This window comes from Triticum urartu, chromosome 2A (assembly GCF_056163025.1).
Source record: "Triticum urartu cultivar PI428250 chromosome 2A, HENAU_Tu73, whole genome shotgun sequence".
Taxonomy (NCBI): domain Eukaryota; kingdom Viridiplantae; phylum Streptophyta; class Magnoliopsida; order Poales; family Poaceae; genus Triticum; species Triticum urartu.
The window spans coordinates 654,445,850-654,465,707 of NC_141874.1; positions in this window are offsets into that span (position 1 = coordinate 654,445,850).

Here is a 19,858-nt window from a genome sequence, read left to right on the forward strand (position 1 = left end):
GGTGAGTGGAGTAATAGTAGTAGATGCAGGCAGGAGTCGGTCTACTTGTCTCGGACGTGATGCCTATATACATGATCATACCTAGATATTCTCATAACTATGCTCAATTCTGTGAATTGCTCAACAGTAATTTGTTCACCCACCGTAGAATACTTATGCTCTCGAGAGAAGCCACTAGTCAAACCTATGGCCCCTGGGTCTATCTTTATCATATCAATCTCCTACTACTTAGTTATTTACTTTGCTATTTACTTTGCTTTAATTTACTTTGCATATTTATCATAAAAATACCAAAAATATCATCTTATCATATCTATCATATCTCACTCTCGTAAGTGGCCATATAGGGATTGCCAACCCCTATTTGCGTTGGTTGTGAGGATTTATTTGTTTTTTGTGCAGGTACGAGGGACTTGCGTGTAGCCTCCTACTGGATTGATACCTTGGTTCTCAAAAACGGAGGGAAATACTTATGCCACTTTGCTGCATCATCCCTTCCTCTTCGGGAAAAACCAACGCAGTGCTAAAAGAGGTAGCAGAGTTCTTTAGTAATATGATTAATTGAACTTAAATTTATCATGAACTCGGTCCTGATAGTTTTTTTGCATATCTATGTTGTTGTAGATCAATGGCCTGTCCTACCATTCCGTTGAATTTTAATGCGTTCCTAGAGAAAGCTAAATTGAAAGATGATGGTAGCAACTACACGGACTGGGTCCGTAACTTGAGGATTATCCTCATTACTGCACAGAAGAATGGTGTCCTGGAAGAACCGCTTGGTGCACTACAAAAAAAAGACACATCCATGACATTTTGGGCCGAACGAAAAAAAATTCGGTCATACATATGACACTTCTATGAAGATAATTGTGAGAAAACCCGGTATCATCATAGATGTGGTGGGCTCCTACTTCTATGACAAAAAATCATGACAGAAAATGGGCTTTTCATCCCGGGCGGGCCGGAGACGCAGTTGCATGACATTCTTTGGGCCGTCCATGACGGAAAAACCGTGGTAGAAGCGAGGGGGAGGAAAATTTCGGGGAGTTCCCGGTTACGGTGGGAGGTCGGGGGCTGAGCGATGCGCGTTTCTCTCGTACACATACACGCATGTGTGCAAGGCGTTGGCTCTAACTGAACCCGAGCGAGGCGTTGGGCTCTAACTGAACCCGAGCAATTGCACTGCAGGCTACGCGTTACTGAACCCGAGCAATTGATCGATGGCTGTTAACTGAACTCGATCGAGCGATTCCTTCGCTACTGCTGCTAACTGAAGCCAATCGATGGGATGAACAGTGACCGTTGCGGGGGGGTTTGGATGAACAGTGAGCGGTGGCGTTGCCTCTGGATGAATAGGACCCCGTGGTGTGGTGGAGGGCTGGATGAACAGTAGACGGTGGAGGGGTGCCCGTGGAGGGGTGGATGAACAGGACCCCATGGTGTGGAGGGCTGGATGAACAGTAGACGGTGGAGGGGTGCCCGTGGAGGGGTGGTTGAACAGGACCTCATGGTGTGGAGGGCCGGATGAACAGTAGACGGTGGAGGGGTGGTTGAACAGTAGCCGGTGGAGTAGCGCGCGGTGGAGGCTGGATGAACAGGAGCCTGTGGAGGCTGGATGAACAGGAGCCCGTGGAGGCTGGAGGAGGTCGACGGTGGAGATGAACAGTATCCTGTGGAGTCCCGTTTTGCGATACGCCACACCCCTCCCGATGAGCAGGACCCCCGTTTCGACCGTAGCGCTCCAACACAAGTCCGTTTCCTCCGTTTTGCGGTACGCCACATCCCTCCCGATCAACAGGACCCCCGTTTCGATTGTAGGAGGTCCGTTTCCTCCGTTTTGCGGTACACCACACCCCTCCCGATCAACAGGACCCCCTTTTCGACCGTAGGAGGTCCATTTCCTCCGTTTTGCGGTACGCCACACCCCTCCTGATGAACAGGATCCCATTTCGAACGTGGTCGGTCGAACACAAGGCCGTTTCCTCCGTTCTGCGATACACCAGGCCTCGTTTCCATCGCCTATTCCGTCCAAGCCCTCCTGATGAACACAACGCATTCCATTGCCTCCCCATGAACACGACGCATTCCGTTGCCTCCCCATGAACACGAAGCATTCCATTGCCTCCCCATGAACACGATGACGACGATGTTTCTCCGTTCCGACCCAGCCATGTACACGAGCCCTCGCCGTACGTATGCGCGAGTAGGCGTTCGAGACCCCGCCCGTATGTACACATATGTGGCCGTATTTTCTTTCTTGCACCCTGACCGCTGTACGTACGTGTACATGCTACGTGCGCGCCTCTACATCGACCAGTATATATGTACGTACGTGTTCACGACCAGAATGACAACGCTACATACGCTTCGACCAGGTGGGTCCCAACTGTCAGGCACTTCCTTGCGTGCGAAGATGTAGCTGGTGGGTCCCAGCAGTCAGGGGGGTGAATCGTTTTTTTTTGCCCGGACACACTTCCTTGCGTGCGAAAGTGTAGCTGATGGGTCCCAGCAGTCAGGGGGGAAACATTTTTTTCGTGAAATACGGTGGCCCATCCGGTGGGTCCCCGCTGTTAGGTGGAGGAATAATTATTTTGCACGTAATAAGGAGGCACTTCCTTGCTGCAGCCGTGGACCCAGCTGTCAGCCTCTCCACGTACAGTCCACGTCCGATGGAAGTCATTCCTTGACCACGTTGACCATGCCGCGCCGAGAGCACCAGGGCGGTGGACAACGGCGAGGCCTAGGAAGGGGACGACGGGGAGTCGGGGAAGACGCGGCAGTGGAAGCCCGCGCGGAGAGGAGTACGAAGGTTCATTGGTTCGGCTGCGGTGTGAGGCTGCCGTCGCCGCAGGGCCTGGCCAGCGGTGGGAATAGTAGGGGCGGTGAGACCTCCGCGGCAGCACAGCCGGCCACGGGAGGCAGGAGCATGCAGCACGACCGGCGCTGATTTGGGCGGCTGGAGCAAGAAGACCAGAGGTTGAAGAAGCACTACGGTCGTTGGATGGACATTGTATGGTCACTGGAGCTAGAATCGTTCATATTGACTAAAGTTGACAAGGGGCCCCATCCCAGTCAACTTAGTACGCCCACAAGTCAGCCTCCCACCATGGTGGGTCCCAGCTAGTAGGGGGAGTATTCATTTTTTTGTGCGTAATGAGGAGGCACTTCCGGTGGGTCCGAGCTGACAGCGGGGGGAACGTTTTTTTCGCGAAATACGATGGCCTGTCCGGTGGGTCCGAGCAGTCAGGGGGGAAACGTTTTTTCGTGAAATAAGGTGGCCCGTCCGGTGGGTCCCTGCTGTAAGGTGGAGGAATAATTATTTTGCACGTAATAAGGAGGCACTTCCTTGTGGCCACCTGGACCCAGTTGTCAGCCTCTCCACGTGCATTACTCTTCTGATGGAAGTCAGTTGTTGACCACGTTGACCACGCCGCGCCGAGAGCACCAGGGCGGTGGTCTGGACGACAGCGAGGCCTAGGAAGGGGATGATGCGGAGCCGGGGAAGACACGGCAATGGAAGCCCGTGCGGAGAGGAGTACGAGGGTTCACTGGTTCGGCTGCGGTGTGAGGCTGCCGTCGCCGCAGAATAACAGGGGGTGTGGGTGAGTGGAGGGATGGCCTGGCCAGCGATGGGAGTAGTATGGGGGCGGTGAGGCCTCCGCGGCAGCACAACCGGCCACGGGAGGCAGGAGCAGGCAGCACGACCGGCGCTGCTTTGGGTGGCTGGACCAAGAAGACCAGAGGTTGAAGAAGCACTACGGCCGTTGGATGGACATCGTACGGTCACTGAAGCTAGAAACGTTTATTATTGACTAAGTTGACAAAGCCCTTGGTACGCTCCAACTTAGTAGGCCCACAGGTCAGCCTCTGAAACGGTGCGCCCCAGATGTCAGGGGGAGGAATCATTTTTTGGGCGGCAGAAGCTAAGAATATCCGAGATTGAATAAGAAGCACGACATCCGTAGGATAGACATCCAACGGCCACTGCTGCTAGAACCATGTATTGACTATAATAAGTTGGCAAAGCCTTGCATACGCGTCAACTTATTTTTTTTAGGGGACGCATCACTTAGTAGGCCCACAAGTGTGTGGCAGAGAACTTATAGCCCATTTTCGTTTTGTAAGAATGTACAGCCCATTTTGGAATTCTAATGGAATTTACAACAACCCATTTATAGTTTGTTAAAAGTACAACCCATTTTCTAGCTAGGACAACGATTAATAATTTCAACCAACCGTTGAAGACAAAATTCAATAAAATTTCCCACATTTTGATGGGCACCGAAATATTTTTATCCCGAAATTTCTAGTCAGATTAAATATAAATTTGTATTACATAAAAATCCAACGGCGCGCGCAACAATGAAAATTTAAGATTTTCAAAATCCATAAATAATATTTTATAAACTAATTTCATGTTTGGTGCATTTTTTTATAGTTACTACCCAGTTTTTATAATTACATCCTATTTATTATTTTTTAAACCTCATTTTCCTGTTAAGCCTAATGCATCCCTCCTAGGAAAGATTTGCAGCCCAGCGGGGCGGGGAATAACAAGTTGACCTTGCCTGGGTATTCCTCAAAAAGACGTATAGTTGGGCTAGCCATTTTCATCTTGAAAAAATTAGTATCTGGGCTGGATATCTGGCCTGGGCTAGACGGGCCATAGCCCGCCCAGTTAATACCCTGCTCTCCTCTGAACTACAACAAAATCATCGCCAAGAAAAACTCTGCAGTGCTCACGCCTCAAAAACACAAATACTGCTCGAGCTGCTTGGTCCCAGCTGTCGGCCGCACCTTGTGCAATTCTCTCGTTTATATTGACTACATAGGTTGACAATGGTGTGGGACCGTGATGTCAGGAAACCAGGAGAAAGCAAAAAAATATAGTTGTACATAATAAGGAGGCACTTGCGTACGTACGACTATGGCCCTAGTGGGTCCCTAGTGTCATCCAGTCAAAATAAAGTCATCTCCTAAATCCTCATGTTCGTTGACGATGTTAACAATGCTCGGCACCACGGCGAGCGCAACAACTCGAAGGACAACGGAGAGGGCCTCGCGGGCCCTACGGATGGTCTGATACAGCACCCGCTACTCATTCAGGAAGCCAGGATCATCGGACACCTATGAGCACCTTCGAGAAACTGAGACGGCATGAAACGGTAAGGCCGCGCTTGGGAGCTCTGGTTTATTTCAAACCTATATTAACATACAAGTGTAATTTACTCGTCATCAAAAACAACACGTAAAATACAGGCGTAATGAAACCGAGGGCCCGAGGTCTGTAAGTAAAACCGGCGGGTTACGCGTGTAATTTGAGAGACCAGTGTATATTTTATGAGCACTGCTATATGGACGACATTACCACACGATACATGCACGACGTGCATATCATGCCATCCATGGGCAAGGCTCAAACAGTAGCTAACGGCTGGATTAGCAATCGTCCGAGTGCCGTTTAGTGTTTTTATCGTGTGTCAAGTACTTCCGATATTTTACTAGTCGAAATCGACCAACCAAGCGCCTTCGCCCGAGACCATCTGCTTTAATTTACAAGCGTCAGTTTTACAAGCGGTTTTGGTTGGAAAACGACGATCCACTCACGGCCTAATATCATGAGTTGGTCGGAAGATCATATGGTTTCACGTCTAACCTACCCGACTTGTCGTATAGGCTATTAATGAAACATCAGACGATTAACTTCTTAAGCACAGAAACAACAGAAGAGGATGATCTTCTTAACAAGCAAATCACTGGCATTAGATCGGCATGCAAAACAATACGAAGCATTTTTCTCGTGAGGCACGGTGAACAGCTCGTGATGCCGCATGCCACAACATTCCAAGCTCAACTTTGCAATCAAACACAAGGCCTGGCATTACATAGACAATATTTAGAACAAACTCTTAACACAGGAATATCTCAGCAGAGTAACTATTTACTTCTAAACTGAACACAGGAATAGGAAAAAACACTCGACGCTGCTCACAGCAAGGGCATCCCACTCAAAAATATCAAATGCATGTCTTCTGGCTAACATCAATGAGCAAATTTTGACAAGGTTTTCCAATTCCAATATATTAAACTAACGTCTTCTTGCTAACATCAATGATTAAACTTTGACAAGCTTTTCCCATTCAAAATATGTAATGCCTATGATCGTGGAGTCATGTCGCTTCTTGCTAACATCAATGATTAAACTTTGACAAGCTTTTCCCATTCAAAATATGTAATGCCTATGATCGTGGAGTCCTGTCGCTTCTTGTACTTGTTTGGGCACTTCTTGCCCAGGGCACTCCATGTGTTGTTAAATTGCCAATGGTCTCTGCAGACTAGTCATGTCACCGGTGTCTAATATTTATGGCACCGGCTATAGCAATGGAGGGATTCGGTGCCAAACTAAGAAAAGGTGAAATTGGCACCTCTTTTGGCCTACATAGTGGAAGGCCTAATACTCTGTAAAGCTTCTCGGTCATTCCTTCTGTAATGTAGTGCAAGAAATGACTGCTTCTTTCTGCAAAGTGGAACGACCAACTAGACCCAGTAATGCAGCAGTTTGCCTTGGACACATTGGCTCCTTTTGTGCAGTTGAACTAAAATTGAAGTCGGAATAAAACCGAGCTTTAATTTTGATATCCCTGTAAGCAACAAAAGGTATAAGGGAAACAATTACTGAGAAATAATGGTTAATGACTTGTACTCCCAGAAGAAAAACATCTACTGATCTACCTTATCTTAATGGGAAACAAAGCAGGAGAGTAGCAATTCTCAATCAGTGTGATTCATTCATATTAACTGAGACATTATCTTAACAATGCCTTGTTTCAAGATGTATAAAGAACGAAAAAGCAGAAAAGTATCATTCCTAAAACAATGCGACTGATTCATTTTAACAGAGACATTATCTTAACAATACCTTGGTTAAACATGTAGAAAGAACTACAAAGTAGGATAGTACCATTTGTAAAACACTGTAAGTCTGTAACTGATATATAATAACAGAGACATTATCTAAACAATACATTTCTTAAACATGTACTCCTGCCGATCCCTAACAGAAATGGTACTCCTGCCGATCCCTAACAAGTGTTTGCAGTTTTGAACTAAGATTCAGTTCCAGGGTAGAGTGGGCTCAACAACAGTATGTGCTTCCATCTACTTATAAAGGGGGTGATGCAGAGTTTGTTGTAACAAAGCAACAAGCATCATGTCTGGGCTGGTTCCATTTTTGTTCACTACTTAATGGGAAAAGACAGCAATACAATAGCTTCAATTCAACATTTATTTAAAATAGTACCAATACAAGTAGCACAACATCTCAAAGCACACTGCACAATCATGTGGATGAAGGCCGGTACTGACCTTTCATGAGACCGACAACGATAAAATACGAATCTGCCAACACGAATAGGAAATCCAATCTCGTTTTGTGCAGTTGCACTGAAATCAAGCAAAGTGTTTCGCGTAGCGAAGCAAAATGTCGCAATAGCAACAAGTTGAATAGATATCCCTGTATAAACAAAGGCAAAAAAGGAATCAATTACTGGCTAATAAAGGAGGATGAAACATGCGGCCACAAAAATGGTAATCCCGCCAATCCCTAACAAGTGTTGCGGTTTTGAAATAAGATTCAGTAGTTAATTTTGAGAGTGGCATCAATTACTGGCTTATAAAGGGGGTGATGCTGAATTTGTTGTAACAAAGCAACAAGCATCATGTCTAGGTTGGTCCCATTTTTGTTCACTACTTAATGGGAAAAGACAGCAATACAATAGCTTCAATTCATTATTTATTTAAAACAGTACCAATACAAGTAGCACAACATCTCAAAACACACTGCACGATCATGTGGATGAAGGCAAGTACCAACCTGTCATGACGCACACAAGATCACGTACGAATCTGCCAACACGAATAGGAAATCCAATCTCGTTTTGTGCAGTTGCACTGAAATCAAGCAAAGTGTTTCGCGTAGCGAAGCAAAATGTCACAATAGCAACAAGTTGAATAGATATCCCTGTATAAACAGAGGCAAAAAAGGAATCAATTACTGGCTAACAAAGGAGGATGAAACATGCGGCCACAAAAATGGTAATCCCGCCAATCCCTAACAAGTGTTGCAGTTTTGAAATAAGATTCAGTAGTTAATTCTGAGAGTGGCATCAATTACTGGCTTATAAAGGGGGTGATGTTGAATTTGTTGTAACAAAGCAACAAGCATCATGTCTGGGTTGGTCCCATTTTTGTTCACTACTTAATGGGAAAAGACAGCAATACAATAGCTTCAATTCATCATTTATTTAAAACAGTACCAATACAACTAGCACAGCATCTCAAAACACACTACACGATCATGTGGATGAAGGCAAGTACCAACCTGTCATGACGCACACAAGATCACGTACGAATCTGCCAGCACGAATAGGAAATCCAATCTCGTTTTGTGCAGTTGCACTGAAATCAAGCAAAGTGTTTCGCGTAGCGAAGAAAAATGTCACAATAGCAACAAGTTGAATAGATATCCCTGTATAAACAGAGTCAAAAAAGGAATCAATTACTGGCTAATAAAGGAGGATGAAACATGCGGCCACAAAAATGGTAATCCCGCCAATCCCTAACAAGTGTTGTAGTTTTGAAATAAGATTCAGTAGTTAATTCTGAGAGTGGCATCAATTACTGGCTTATAAAGGGGGTGATGCTGAATTTGTTGTAACAAAGCAACAAGGATCATGTCTGGGTTGGTCCCATTTTTGTTCACTACTTAATGGGAAAAGACAGCAATACAATAGCTTCAATTCATCATTTATTTAAAACAGTACCAATACAAGTAGCACAGCATCTCAAAGCACACTGCACAATCATGTGGATGAAGGCCTGTACTGACCTTTCATGAGACGACCAACATAAAATACAAATCTACCAACACGAATAGGAAATTCAATCAAGTTTTGTGCAGTTGCACTGAAATCAAGCTAAGTTGCCAGTGTGACATTTAAGTTTTCTATAGCAACAAGTTGAATAGATAACCCTATTTTAAGAGGCAAAAAAGAAAACAATTACTGGCCAATAAAGGAGGATGAAACATGCGGCCACAAAAAGAAGCATTTCTAAAATGATTGCATTGATTCATATTAACAGAGAAATTCTTTTAAAACAGAATAGTAGTTAATTCTGAGATTAACAACAGCAAAATAGCTGCGTGGGACATGCCAGCACCATGTGCGTCCACATGTATAAATGGGTGATGCAGAGTATGTAGCCAAGCAGCATATATGCGTTGGTCCCATATTTGTTCTCTTTGAACCTTCTTCCTATGTGAGGGCAGCAAATCTAGTCGTACACAAACTACCTGACCCCCCAGTTTCTTTCCCTTTTCAACAAAGAGATCGGTTCCTTACAGATGTGTGTACTGGGTTACCCCCTTTTTCCCTTTTCGACCTACAAAGCGGCTGGATAGCCAGTCTATACTACTTGCCGCCCCTCCTTTCCTCATTGAACCATGTCCTAGATTCTTGCTCTAGCCCACCGCACCCTTCTTTCCTCTTTGAACCAAGACCTAGATTCGACTAGAGATCGAAAAAGATCCACATGCAGCTAGAGCAACGATGGTTTCAAAGAAACTTATACCTTAGGGTCGTTGGGATGTGGCAAGGCGTGTGGCGGGAGGCCGGATCTGCCCACACTACGTACGGCAGCGAGGAAGAAGGGGTCGGTGGCCCTCCCGCACAGGCGCTGGGTGAAAGAGAACAGCGCAGCCGGCAGTGGATTGCCTCCCTCGGCGAAGGCGATAGAGTGAACGCTGCACCTCCTCCCCTTCCCGGTGCGACGGGATACGGACGCTTCCTTCACCAGCTGTGAGGGGGGGAGAGAGACAAGAGGCTAACGCAGTCTTGTTTAGATCTGGTGAAGAGAGGGTGAGAAACTATGAATATAGTAAACCCTAGCAAATGAACGCTGAGCCTCCAACGTGTAACATATATGTAGTGCGGCGAGCGTGTGGAGAGTGCAAACCCTAGCGAACAGGCGCTGAGGCTCCCGCTTATATATATACTACTGTAGTATGAACTGAGCTCCGGTGCCTTCACTGCACCTGCTTTTGGATGTATGACAGGTGAGCCAGCCACATTTTGGGCCCACCTGTCATAAAACCCTAGCGAAAATTGCACCAACATGAAAGACGACTGTGTCTCCATGAAAGTGCGTTATATCGACTAGAGGGGGGGTGAATAGGCGATTTTTATGAAAGTCTTCAAAACGTGGAAGTTTCGAAGACAAACGATAGAAATAAACCTATTACCATGCAGCGGAAGGTAGACTACACTAGACAAACCATAGTCAAGTATTCAATGAAGTGAAAGCACAATGACTAATAGCAGCAATGTAGTAAGGATCGGGTAGGAAGATATTATGAAGCCAAACAGAACACGCAGTCACTCAGTGAAGACAAAAGATAGTGCAATCATACAATGACTTCACAAGGACCAACAGTAAGTAAAGGGAAGGGAAGGATGAAACCAGTGACTCGTTGAAGACAATGATTTGTTGGACCAGTTCCAGTTGCTGTGACAACTGTACGTCTGGTTAGGGCGGCTAGGTATTTAAACCTGAGGACACACAGTCCCGGACACCCAGTCCTGAACACGCAGCTCAGGACACCCAGTCCTCACCGTATTCCCCTTGAGCTAAGGTCACACAGACCTCTCCCAATCACTCTGGTAAGTCTTCAAGGTAGACTCCCAAACCTTCACAGACTTCGTTCACCGGCGATCCACAATGTCTCTTGGATGCTCAGAACGCGACGCCTAACCGGCTGGAGGATTCACAGTCCTCAAGTGTAATAAGTCTTCAGATCACACAGACAAGAAGACTTAAGTGATGCCTAACACTCTTTGGCTCTGGGTGGTTAGGGCTTTATCCTCGCAAGGAATCCTCTCTCAAAGGCTTCGAGGTGGGTTGCTCTCAAACGACAAAAGCCGTACTCTAACTCTGAGCAGCCAACCGTTTATGGTTGTAGGGGGTGGGATATTTATACCACTAGGCAACCCGACCTGATTTGTCTGAAATGACCCTGGGTCACTAAGGAACTGACACGTGTTCCAACGGTCAAATTTCAAGCTCACACGGCAACTTTACTTGGGCTACAAGCAAAGCTGACTTGTCCGACTCTGGACAAGATTCGCTCTCATAGTCTTCACTCGAAGACATAGGTTTTGGTTAACCATCACTTCAGTCATTCTGACTGGTTCTCTTGGACCCCACTTAACAGTACGGTGGTTCCTATGACTCAATAAAGAAGAAAAGGAACTACGAAAGATCTGAGTCTTCAAGCTCCATAGGCTTCATGCGATGTCTTCTCTTGTCATAGTCTTCAATGAGAATATCTTCATATACCACCTTTGACATCAATGTCTTCATACATTTTTAGGGGTCATCTCTGGTAGGAAAACCGAATCAATGAGGAACTTCTACCTGTGTTATCCTGCAATTCTCACAAACACATTAGTCCCTCAACTAGGTTTGTCGTCAATACTCCAAAACCAACTAGGGGTGGCACTAGATGCACTTACAATCTCCCCCTTTTTGGTGATTGATGACAAACTAGTTGAAGTTTTCAACAGGCAATATAATATGTGAAATTGTAAAGGAATTGTCTTCATTAGTTGCAAGGGCTCCCCCTGAAGATGTGCATATAAGTAATTTGCTTTTGGAATGCAAATGCACATGGCAGGTTGTAATCGTGGAGATCCGCTTCAACTTATGATGACAATTCATTATGCATGAGAAGGTATGTGAAGATAATGACATGCATAAGGGAAAATTGACGTCTACAAAATGATCTAAGTGCGGAATTTATCGTCGCACATGCGGAATTTATCATCGCATCACAAAGTGGCAAATAAGTAGCAGACGACCATCGAGTTTAAGTGTTACAACTCAAAGAACCAAATGTATCAAAACGAGAGTTGTAAACACGAGGCAAAATATAAAGCAACCGCCCATGTGGACCCGCTTGAAGACTATCAAACTCATATGTTTCTCCCCCTTTTGTCAGTAAGAACCAAAAAGGTTTGAAGACATAGAGCATCTACTCGTTCCCATGAAGAGTAGGTGAAGCAGCAGGGTCGTCGGTGGTGTTCGGCGGTGCAGAAGAACTTGGAGCAGCGTCGAAGCGTGCTGAAGGAGGTGGCGGTGAAGTAGCATCGTCTTCGTCCTCAATCACTCTGGCATTCACAGTTGCAGCAGAGGAAGAGAACTCAGAGTCTTCAAGAGATGGAGTTCGTCGCAGCACTGCCCTTCGAGGAGGTGTGGAGTCAAACTTGAAGCATTCAGAGAAGCCATCCTCTTGAAGATCATCTTCAGAGCACATTAGCGTCAGCCCTTTCCATGTGCATCGAGAGGTTTCATGTGCAACAAAGGCATTCTTGGTGGCAAGATTGCGAATGCGTTTGACATCCACCAAGAGGCTTTGCATTTGGCGCTTCAGCCAGTCATGATGCCTATCCTGTTTCTGATGAAGAGCCACCAGAAGCTCTCGGTCATTGAGAACACGAGTGCGCTTCTTGGGTCATTGGGCAATTGTGCTATCGGTGGCTTCAGTAAGGGCAGGATGTGGTGCACGTGTGGTTCCAGCTAAAGGATAAACACGAGTGACCGCTTCAACTCCTTCAATGTTCTGAGAGAAACTTTGATGCTCCGCATTCTGAAGACTAAGAGGCTCCTTGGCAGGCTCAGGATAAATGGCTTCAACGGACATATCCACATCAGCCAGAAAGATCCGATGATTGCGAGCAGATGGCTGATATGAGATAGCAGAGTGGAGTTTAATCAGCCGCATTATCCATGAAGCGTAGAACTTCAAGCCAAAAAGATCAGAGCCTGATGCAGCAAGTTGGCGGATGAAGAAGTCCTATGCATTGAAGCATTTGCCATGAAGAATATAGAAGACCAAAGTCTTCATTGCACCTTCTAGCTTGGCATGTGGAGAATGTCCTTTGATGGGCCAGAGAGTTCGCCTTATGATGTGATAAATAGTCCTCAGCAGATACTCAAGGTCTTCAACAAGGAACTCCTTAGGATATGCAGCATCTTGTGGCAATGGCTTCATCATACTGAGCATCTGACTCATGTTTGGTTCAGGCTTCTGAAAGATGCTCTCCATAGCTTCACTGTGAAGTTGACAGCCAGGTTCGTAGAGATCGCCAAGAGTGGGTAGACCAGTGAGCTCAATGATATCAATGGCTTCGGCTTCGTGATGAACATTTCCTGTCATCCACTTCAGGACCAAAGTCTTTGGATCTCTGTTGTACCCACGGATGTGAAGTGTGGCGTAGAATTGGAGCAGCAACTCTTCATTCCAATGCTCTTGGTCGGTGACAAACGGCAACAATCCAACCTCTTTGAAGCAATCCAGAGCTTCTTCTAGACAGGGCAAACCAGCTATTGCTTCAATGTCAAGACGCTTATGTGGGAAGATGCGACCTTGATTGTACAGAATGCAGGAGTAATAGCTTCGCTGTGGATAGCTCCAGAACCGATCAGAAGATATTCTTTCCCTTGAGTAGGGGTTCTTGGAGCTATTGAAGAAAGTGTTGTCTGCTTTGAAGCCATTTACATTGAAGGATCCAGGTGCTGATGCAGGACCTGAAAACCTGGGCAATCTTGGGATTGGCTTCTGTACCTGAGGCATGTGCTCAACATGATAGTCAAACTGAGGACCAGCAGCAGGCGCAGGAACAGAAGCAGTAGTATCATTGGCTTCACTGACTTCTGGTGCTTTTGTTGGTGTAGGCTCCACATTGGCTTCAGCCATGACAGCGTCAGTGGCGTCAGTGGCAGCCTCAAGATTCTCAACCTCCACTTGATGAGCTGGAGGGTCGGTCACAGTCATGTTCTCCTTGAGAACAGCTTCTTGGCGAGACGGGGGTGTAGCAGCTCTTGGGGTTTCTTCTTCATCGGCTGATGCAGCCAGAATGTCTTCAGTGGCATTAGCTTCAGACTCAGAGACTAGAGGCCTTGGTCCTTTGCGAAGCCTGCGTAACGCTGGCGACGCCTGTGGAGTTGGAGTTGGCTGGGCCTCAAAGTCATCTTCCTCTTGTGCTTGTGGGTGATTAGCCCATGATGCATCATGAGCAATTGGCGTCAGAGGACGACCAATGCTGATGAGTTCGATGTGTGTTAGCACAGGCGATGATACCTGTTGGTGCTCGAGCTAAGGAAGAACTGCATCATCTTCAACATGGTCATGGTGACCAATGTCTTCAGCAGCGATGGGATCAGCTGCTGGAAAGTCTTCAACTTCATGAGCCTCTGTGAAAGCAGGCTCATGGACAGTCAGTTGGCGCTCTTGGGGTTCAGTGGCTGGGCGAACCATGGAGATGGGTTCAACAATTAAGGGCTCTGTGGGAGCAGCCCGTTCCTTCTTCCACTTCTTCTTGGAGGGAGCAGTAGCAGAGGCTTCAGGATGTTTCCTCTTTCTGGCTTCAGCCTCAGCAGTCCTTGTCTTCTTCAGCTCTGAAGCGGTTGGCCTTGCCTTTGGCTTCGAGCCAGTCATGCTAGTTGGGAGGACAATGGGATCTGCTTCCTGCCTTGGTGCATCGGGTTCGGCCATAGCGGGCTTTTTCTTCTTCTTTGCAGCCATCCTGGGGTCGATGCCAAGACGCCCAAGGGCCTTCCACTTCTCAGCCTCATTGTAGGCTTGCACACACTTGTCAGCCAGGCTTTTCATGCGCTCACGAGAACCTTGATCTTCTTCACGCTTCTTGAGAAAGGCTTCTTTAAGCTCGTGCAGCATGATCTTGAAGTTCTTGACCTCTTGCACGCTGAGCTTGGCCATATGCTTCTTGAACTGAGCTTTTTCATAGTCAATCTTTTGCTTCAGTTCAACAATGCGTTGGGCGATAGCTAACTCTGAAGCAATGGCGCCATGGAAGGCGACACTGAGGCCAATTGGAAGTTGCAGATCTTCGAAGCTGAGGTTGGGCGTGTCAAACCACTCATCAATGAAGTTGTGGATGATTGCCACGTCAAAGAGGGGCAGATCATTGAAGATTTCTGCTTCTTCTTTGCTCTTGATCAGTTGCTCAAGAGCGTCATCTGCAAGATCTTCATCGCTGGACAGATCAATGGCGTCGTTGCGCAGAATAGCAGCAGCTGTCAGTTCGTGGCCGGTGTGTGGCAGAGGCATCTTGACTTTCTGGGGCTTGGAGATGCGTGACAGATCTTCAGACTGCACACTGTCTTCAGAGGCAGGCTTTGAAGCTTTAGACTGCACACTGTCATCATTGCCCGTGAGATCTTTGGTGCAGAGGCAGGCTGTGAAGCTTTAGGCTGCTTCAGCTTCTTTGGCTTCGGCGCTGCAGGCGCTTCATCTGATTCAGCGTCATCTGCCGGCTCATTCACGGCTGTCCCTTGAACCACGATATGAGTGATGAGACCTTCTAAGTTGTAGAAAGGACCGATGACATTGGGTTCTGCATCGCGTGTGCCGTCAGCCCGGGGAGCAGAAGGACCAGGGTTGAAGTCTAGCCCCAATGACTTCTTGTTTTCCTTGGCCGATGCCTTTACGTGCTGGAAGTTGCGCTTGAAGAGATTATCGTCATGACACCATAGCAATGATGATGGGTCGGCATCTTCAGGCTGAGGTCCATGGACCATACACAGATAGAAACCCTAAGCAGTAGCTTCAGCTTTGTTCTTGGGTGGAAGGCCACGGAAGAGAATATCACCCCAAGGACTTTTGATAGCACTCTTCTCAGCATATTCCTTGGTCACGAATCTGTATTTGTACCACTGTTCTGCCCAATATCTTCGAATCCACTGGATTCGGGTCTTGCGCTGATTATAATCCTCTTCAGGATCTGTCTTGTAAAGCTCTGAGAGGTCATCAGGCAAATCTCTTGATGTTCCCCCACGACGCTGTCTGCCTCCCTTCCTTGCAGATTTCTCTGAAGCCATGAACTTTAAACTGAAAGGCTTCAATATGTTCAAAGGCTTCAAAGGCTTTCGCTTGCTGGACAAACAGGAACTGGCTTCGGGAGAATTTATATGATGCTGTAAGAATTCTGCAAATGAATGCAGATTATGAGAACCAAGAGATTCTCCCACGGACATGTACCTGTGACAGCATTAAGGTGCGAGGGAAGGGGAAGAGGTCATATGCATTCTCAGAAGATTTTGAAGATAAATCAGTTTAGAAGACATTGACCTCATCGTGCGAAGACATTCACTCATAGACAAGGAGTTGGTTCCAGATTTGTACGAATCCAGAGATCAGTACAAGTGAGGAATCTAACTGCTTTGTGAAGCATAAGTGAACATACTAGGCATATATGAGATGCGGTATGAAAGAGATCCAACTTGTGTGAATAGAAACTGCTTGTGGTAGAAAGTGACGAAGCTATAGGATCAAAGGGTCCGTAAAAAAGGAAGTTTTATTTACCACACGAAGAACTGCTAGATGGAGTGGAAGAGGAGGCCGAGCAGTTCGATCGTCCGTGCCCTAACTTGGCGACGGAGGACACCTACGGTGACGGCGGAGAAGACGATGTCCGCGGTCGGCGTGAAGACGGTGTCGGAGAGGTTGCGGCAGCTAAGCGCTTCGTCACCGGTGTCGTCGAGGGCTAGCGGTGGCGCTAGGGTTCGTGCGAGAGTGGAAGAAGAGATAATGACTGTGGTGAGGCGTATATTTATAGGGACAGGGGCGGGTCAGTGTTATTACACAGGTGCCCCTGGCGATTCACATCTGAGGAACACGTGGCCATCATGCAGCATATCGGGGGTTGTTCCACGTCCCACGCACGCCTGGATTGTCGGGTGGTCGTTCCCACTTCTCCGGGTTTCAGGTGAAGGAATGAGCATTGAAAACGGACTTAATGTTTGTCTATGTATCTTCTGCTGACAAGGACGCAGAGAAGACATTCGACAGTTTCAATAGAATGCATATGATTTGGAGAGATAGAGTTTGAGATAGAAAGCATAGAGAGGTTAGGGTCCGATCACATTCACTTAGTTCAAAAGATTCAACAAGAAGACATAGCTATAAGTGAATGTTGTAGAGGACAGAACACTAGTATATATATATAATCAATATAGTGAAGATAACCATGAAGACATGTTGAAATTGAAGCCAAACCAAATGTGAAGACATAGCAAATGTAACGCCATGAGTGAAACACTTCAAACAGAACCTTTGGTGGTGGCGTTACCCACCGTATAGGAAGTATTAGACCCAGACACGGCGCACAATTATAGTGGCGCTTCGAAGTCAAATTCCACATTAATGTGTTCACACTTAGAATGTATGTCTTCATTGATTGAAGATATACTTTACTTCATGTGTTGCACATCTAAGTCATCAATATGCATAAGTGTTAGGATGTGTGCCTGATCACAGGACATTTGAGGATTCCAAGATATTTAGCTCACACCGTAACTTGCAAAATCTCTTCTCATCCAAGGGCTTGGTGAAGATATCAGCCAGTTGCTCTTCAGTGTTGACGTGTATTGTCGTGGTTTTGTCACGACAGATGCCCAAGAGAAAGGACTTAGTCGTGGAGCCATCGCGACGGGTTAGCTTGAAGGGGTTAAAGCGGACACAGGGACGCAAGAGAGTTTATACTAGTTCGGCCCCTTCAATGAAGGTAAAAGCCTACGTCTAGTTGTGATGGAATTGATGGGGTTTCAATGACTAGGGAGCAAACAATCTTCGCCTATGTCTCGAGTTGTTGTCTGTTGTCCTTGAACCGCCGCCGGGTCGTCCCCTTATATACACGGGTGACTCCCGTCGGCTTACGGAGTCCCAATACCGGCTCATAGATGTGTCTGGTTTGGTCTCTACTTATTCCTAACTTACAATACAAGTTAATTACTAATGCCGGTTTACGGCTACAGGCCTTGAACCGACCATGGGCCTTGAGCCCTCCTCTGTCTTCTTGGGCTTTAACATACTTAACTACTGACGAAGTTAACCCGGCCCAGATAGGCCGGTTTATGCCCAGTAGTAATATCCCCAACATTAGGCCCCAGATTGATTTGAACGGTTTCATGTCAATCCTTTAACAAAAGCTTCATCTTCAACATCTTCTCGTAAATTGGTAAACCGCCATGATGTCATTTTCTCTTATTGCTGTAAACCGGAGTGACGTCACCTGTCATAACGAAGCTATCCATTATGCTTCTTTGTTTAATAGATCGGCGGAAATCGAGGCGACAGCTCCATTTTGTGGCCCCTTGATTGTCGCGCCTGACACATGTTCTTTCGCCTTATAAATAGGACCGAAGGGTCATTTCTTTTCTCCTTCCGTGCCTTCTTCGTCTTCCTCGCGTCGCCAGCCTCGGAGCTCCACCGCCGCCGTCGACCTCTGCCTCAACCTTGGCCGCTGCATCAACCTGAGTGCACCAGAGCATCGCGGCAACCTTCCGCATCTTCCCCAGCTCTGGTAAATCTTCCATCCTTTCCTCTGCAGATCTGACCTAGGGTTTCGCAGTTCTTCAGTGTTCATCGCCTGCCTCTTGCTCATACGGTAGATCTTTAGATGGCTCCGCAAATCTTTATTCTGTGTAATGGTACCTGTTTATCCTTCGCCTTCGCTTGCACATCTCAAACCATAGATCTGTATGTACGTCTTGTTCATTGATTCGGTACTGCTCCGTTTGGACCTCTGAATATTTATCTTTTTTCTGAACTTGCTTCAGATCCATCGCTGTAGAGAAATCTTACGAAATCTATTTCTGTAAACTTACGCCTCTGCTTCAATGTTTAAACCCGGCGGTTTAACCTTGTAGGAAAAAATTGCCAAACCGGTTTATACCATTAGTCCCCTTGTTGAACCGCCAGATGTTGTTGCTTCATAAAACTCCGGTTCGGATATATCTGTCTCCGGTTTAACATTGCACATACCAATATACCTTGATCAAATGTATTTTTGAACCGAGATCTTCTACCTTCTAGATTCCATCATGGCCAAGCAAGTATATGAATGCAATTGGGTTCCTTCTCGCGTCACAGAGGCGCAGCTGGATGATCTAGTCTTGATCGGCGCTTTAGGCAGCAAAGATACCATTCATTGGAGGGCTCCTGGCAAAGAATGCCCTCCCACTCCTCAAGAAGGAGAAGTTGTTGTTTTTGTAGACCACTTAGCTCGGGGCTTTAAACCACCCGGTTCTAAATTTTACCGAGATGTTTTGGCCGATTTCCAACTCCATCCGCAAGATACTGGCCCCAATTCTGTTACAAATATGTGTCACTTCCAAGTGCTCTGTGAAGCGTTCTTTCAAGAGGAGCCCACAGTGGAATTGTTCCGAGACCTTTTCCATCTAAACCGCCGTACTGAGTTTACTGACGGCTCCAATACGGAGTTGGGTGGCGTGGCGATCCAGAAAAGGAAAGAGGTCACATACCCTCATGCCAAACTGCACAGCCACCCCAAAGAGTGGAATCAGACATGGTTCTACTGCAAAGATACCTCCCCTGCTGGTGAGAATCCCTTGCCCGGCTTTCGTCCGGAGTGGCTCAGCAATACACACCCTTTTCCGCAAAGATTGACTGCCCAGGAGAGAAGCAAATATGCTCCTCAACTGTCGAAGCTTAGAGCCTTTATGGCCAACGGTTTAACAGGGGTTGATCTCGCTCGCTGTTGGATATCATGGAGCATACTGCCCCTTAGTCAGCGCTCGGCTACTCAGCTGCCACCGCTCAAAACGGTGCTTGGGTAAGCTATACTTATTATGATACTTGCAGTACATTGCCTTAGAACATATGTTGTATTTGATTTTTTTATTCTTTCCAGGGCCAAACCTAGACCAAGCAAGAAGGGCCGCCTGGACAAAGCGGCCGAAGAAGATGTCGATCTTGAAG